At 54.9% G+C, this 4,980-nt stretch overlaps 1 long non-coding RNA gene across 1 annotated transcript in view; it reads left to right on the top strand.

Annotated features, from left to right (window-relative positions):
- Window positions 1–887: 887 nt before the first annotated feature.
- Window positions 888–4,980, top strand: part of LOC118157573 — a 5,202-nt gene continuing 1,109 nt past the window's right edge. The window contains exons 1-2 of the long non-coding RNA XR_004746674.1: window positions 888–2,725; window positions 4,220–4,980. The exon at window positions 4,220–4,980 is cut by the window's right edge and continues 1,109 nt beyond it. This is a non-coding gene — a long non-coding RNA (uncharacterized LOC118157573). The remainder of the gene's footprint in view (window positions 2,726–4,219) is intronic.

Below are 4,980 nucleotides of genomic sequence, written 5' to 3'. Positions count from 1 at the left end.
TTCTCTCTCTCTCTCTCTTTTTCTGATTTTAGTCAGTGCTTTTTCTTAGATCTGGCTTCATCTTATTTTGCATTCCCCGGGAATTAAAGTAAAATAACGTTATTCTTATGAAAAGACCCTTTCACGTGTTATTTGAGCAGCCGTTACTCTTCCAAATCCCGTCTTCCTCTTTCGTTCTTTTTTTTTCGTAGCTCCGAGGAGCAGTGTGACAGCCCACGTAAAGCAGGCACGGGTCGGGCTTAAAGACTTCTGCAAAAAAGGCAGCGGCTTTGCCGGGACAAGGTGGGCGATACAGGAGATAACGCTCTGGAAAAGGCTTTTATAATCATATTTGGGTCCTAAATATCCCGTCATAGCAAACATCTCGATCTTACATATGCCAAATAAAATAACCGTGATCGTGTGGATTATAAACGAGATCAGAGAAGAGTTTATCGGGGAATATCTCGCTCTTGCAACCCACAAGAATGCATTTTCTTCCCTGCCTCTGATACCAACTTGCTGCTCGAAAGATAAAATAACAGCCGTGGCTGTATCCCCCTGCCCGGCCTTAGCGCAGCCGGGACTCCACGCACTCTGCGAACCCAGCAAAACCACAAAAAGGTTGTTCAATTACCGATAAAGCTATGAATGAAAGCCACAAAAACAAGGGAATTCAGGACCTTCTCACTACTCGGAGGTTGGGCTCAGCTGCTCTTCCCAGACGCTCGGGACTTGACAGCTGAGTTTCCGCATCTTATCTAAATAGTTTGTTTGGGGCCAGGTCACCAGCACTCATTCAGTCAACGCTCGCAGTCAGAACTGAAATTGTTTTGATTTCTTCCTGCGTTTTTTTTTTTTCTTTAACACTGTTATATAGCCAAATAAATTAAAAAAAAAAAAAAAAAAAAAAAAAAAAAAGCGGGTGAAACCGAGCACCGCCGATCTCTCGGGGTTGGCTGAGCCCCCCCGGGGGGTGGGTGTTGTGCCGGTCGGGGGTGCGGAGTGGGGACAGGGGGGCGCCCACCCTGTCCTCAGCTCTCCAGGACCGGAGCCCCGCTATCCCCGGGCAACAACAGCCGGGGACAGAGGGACGGGTTCCCCCACAACCCCTAAAAGGGCGTTTTAGGGCGTTTTGGGGTGGCACCAGGGTTCCCTGCGAGATGCGCACCGTGCTCGGGCTCATATCAGGAAAAGATGAAGGGTCCGGGCTCCTCCCTGCTGCCCCCCATCCCTCCCCCGGCTGGCACCGAGCTCCTGACCTCTGCCTTCCAGCCCTTCTCTCCTCCTGTGGGGAGGCTTCATCCTCTCTCACCCTCCCGCAGGGAGCAGCGCCCTCATCCCCAAAGCGGCTCCCCAGGGGCAGGAGCCCTTCCCCGGCCACCCTCACCCCAGGCATTGGCTGGTTTGGGAGCCCCACTGTGACAAAGACTGAGGGTGACATCGGATCCCGGCGTGTGCGGAGCATCGCGGGGGGGCGGGGGGGGGGTCCTAGAGAAGGGAGGACCGGAGCTTTTCTCTCCCTATCCGCCCAATAGGGGAGGGGGCTGCCTGCAGCCTCCCACCGCGCTGCAGCCCTGGGGCCGGGGGACTGGGTGCCTGAGAGCCCCCCGGCTGTCCCCAGCGACAGCTCCTCGTTATTTAAGTGTCCCAGGAACAAAATCAGCCCGTCTTTCTCTCGGTCCCCCCTTAGGGAAGGAAGAAGGATTAATCCTGGGGGCGACGTGCAGAGCATTGGTGGAAAAGCGTGGACTTTGTTTTAAGACATCAAAGGGGAAGGACTCAAAAGGATGGACACTACCTTCCAATACACTTTACTTAGCCGGTGACAAAAACTCCGGGCATGCAGTGAATGAGTAATTACCCCCATCTGAAAATTCCCTATCTAATTTGATATTTGGTGCTCAGCAGAAGCTAGCCTTCGTAAATAATATACAAAGTAAGAAACCTAATCCAGCAGGCTAGAATGTTTAATTCATCATTATGCGAGCTAATTGGAAGGTGATTATATGGTAATTGCTCATTAGTGGTGTATATTTATCGCTGTACCTTATGTCAAGGCCATGGGAATTGTGTAGAGGCTGTTCTCTCATTTCAAGGCTCAGTTTCGGGAGCAGGAGCGAAGCGGGCCGGATCGAGTTCTGCCCGACGTCAGCCCCGCCGCTTGTGGTGCCCAGCGCCCCTATAAAGCCGGGAGCGCTCGGGGGGCGCGGGGCAGAGCTGGGATCAGAGCCGAGCCGAGCCATGCCGTGCCGTGCCGTGCCGTGCCATGCCATGCCGTGCCGTGCCATGCCGTGTCGCCGGCCCGGGGACAGCAAGGAGCAGGAAAGAGGGGGGTTCACGCACAGCCCCCTGGTCTCCAACCCCGGGGTTCCCGCAACAGGCACTAATTGCAGCAGGGTGATTAAAAGCCAGCGGGGGCTGGTGATTAATGGCCCCTTCGCTTTCCAGAGGAGGACCACGGCCTGGGCTCCCCGGCTAAACCAGCTTCCCCGCCGGAAGAAGGGATGGGTTGCGGCTGGGGGCCAGGGGGTCCCCTAAATTCCCACCTGCAGCCCTTGGCAGGAGTAAATGGGAGCTGCAGGAGAACTGAGAAGGAAAGACGGGCTGCTGGCTAAGGGGGCAGGGGCCGGGAGATGCTCCTTATCAGGGAACGCTGCCCTGACTTCGCCTATTTCCTACCAGCCGGGCAGATAGGCCGTTTGCTAATTAAGGGGAACTGCTAATTTCCGCCAAGCCCTGCGAAGTAACGGCGCGATCCATCAAAGGGGGGAGGTGAAAGGAAAATAGCGTGGCGAGACGCCCCAAAGAGGGGGCTCCGAAGGGCCCTGCCATCGCCCCCGTAGCGGCTCGGGGGGCAGCAGAGGGGTGCGGGGGGGACGAGCCGGGGGGGGGGGGGGGGGGGGGGGGGGGGGCCGGGAGCCGCCGGCTTTGTTCGAGGGGAAAGGGTTAAAAACCCCAAGGCGAGAGGGGCCAGAGCCCAGGTGCGGAGCAAAGCTGGGGAGCGTCGAGGTCCGGATCCGGCCCTCCCCACCTCACCATCTGCAGGGGACGGGGCGGGAGGAGGCGGCGGGGATGGGGTTTGGGGAGGGGGCCCGCAACCGGGACCCCCACCCATCCCACTGCACCGCTTTGCGGCCGCTGCTCCGCGGTGACACGTCTGGGGAAGGGACGGGGGGGGGGGGGGGGCCCCCTTTAACGCCAAACCCCGCCAAAAGCGGGGGGGGGGGGGGGGAGACCGCGGGGCAAGCAAGCAGCGGCTCCGGCACGCACTCACTCGCCAGCCCCTCGCCCCGCAGCCCCCGGCTCCGCACCGCCCCGCACCGCTCCGCACCGCCCAGCACAGCTCCGCACCGCACCGCGCATCCTGAGCGGGGCGCGGGGGGGGGGGCGCGCAGCGGGACCGTGGCTGGGGTCTCCAAGGATAGAGCCCCTGCACCCCCCGTCTCCTCCCGTCCGTCCGTCCGGGGGCTGCGAGCAGGCACCCAAAATCGCATTCGAAAAAGCGGCAGAAATCCGCCCGAGCCTGCAATTCGCCACCCGAAATGTACCCTCCCCCCCCCCCCCCCCGCAGTTATTTAATATAAAATGTATTTTTAAACACCGCTCGGATAGCATCTCGCCAATATTTATATTTCCACGTTGCCTGGCATCCACTGTCCCGCATTAGTCTTCTCCCTCTCTCTCCCTCTCTCTAATCCTGCCACTTTAAATAGATGAATTAATAAAGCAAATGAGGGTCTAATAAGCTGACTGTCCTGCCTATTGAGGCAGGGGGAGAGAGACTAGAAAGTGCGCCAAATTTGTTTGCAGTGGATCAAGGCTAGCCGCCTTTGCTTCACTTTCTTTATCTTAATTCCGACTTGAAAAGATATAATTATCTAGTTTGAACAGAGCTGCTATCAAATCCTTCTCTAGGCAAGGCAGGGGAGAGCTGGAGTGGATTGCAGTGTTCTGAGCCGCTTGGTGCAGCCGGAGATAGGGAGTAATGAAGTTGTGGAGTCCTGAGATACAAAGGGCATTAACCTCATTAGCATGAAACCTTTTCTTCTAACCATTGTGGGACCCTTTCAGACTCCTAATCCCCCCTATTTTCAAAGCTTGGTTTGTAATAAAGCTTTTAGGGTTTTTTTTCAAAGCTAATGGCATTCTCTGAAGATTTTATTGCTGTTACGCTACATAGGACGCTTAATTTTTTTCCCTCTCTCCCTCTTCTCTCCTCACGATTTTTTTTTTAAAGGAGGGGAAAAAGTATATGGTTCCTGCAGAAATAAGCCTTTTATCAAGATGGGAAACAATTTCTAGGAAGGCCCGAGTCTGCTGTTCAGCCGCGACCCGTTTAATGTTTGCCCATTTGCATGGGTTTGAAGTGGAGCGCAGGCTAACTTGGGCGAGGTGAGCGAGGGGAAATGTGCGCCCTGCTTCGCTGCACGACCTGCGCCGTCAGCTCTTCGGGAAGGGGGGCAGGCGACGGGAGAAGTTTACCTTGGGAATAGCTCCACGAAATAATTAGCCCGGGTTTAAATGGAAGGGACCCGCATTGCGACATGCGTCCGAGCCCTGCCTGGGCCTCTCTCTTATATTTGGAGCGCCGGTGAATGAAAAGTCACCGGGATTGTATAGGGAGCGATGGTAAAAAAATAATAATAAAATCGGATTTTTTTTTTAAATAAAAATTTGCATAGTACCCGATAGAGCCAACACGTGCACGGAATGTCTAATCTTAACTTTTCAAGGCAGGATGTTTAACAAAGCTCGTATTTTCGCGATGCATTGTAACTTCGCCTTATCACAGTGTAAAGGGTAGTCAGATTGTCCTAAATTATGTCCAACTAGCCCCCCTGGATCCACGGATTAAGAGATTAAAGGAGACCACTGGGCAATGCCTCCTCTTTCCCCTTCATATTCCTGGTATGATAATTGCCTAAACTGATTTGCACTTTCACAAAAGCTTGCAGGATTCTTTGTAGCTCGAACAGAGCAGACGAGGTTTCTCTATCA

The sequence above is a fragment of the Oxyura jamaicensis genome, assembly GCF_011077185.1.
Source record: "Oxyura jamaicensis isolate SHBP4307 breed ruddy duck chromosome 6 unlocalized genomic scaffold, BPBGC_Ojam_1.0 oxy6_random_OJ106686, whole genome shotgun sequence".
NCBI lineage: Eukaryota > Metazoa > Chordata > Aves > Anseriformes > Anatidae > Oxyura > Oxyura jamaicensis.
Note: the sequence above shows the minus strand (reverse complement) of the source record. Positions and strands in the feature narration are given on the sequence as shown.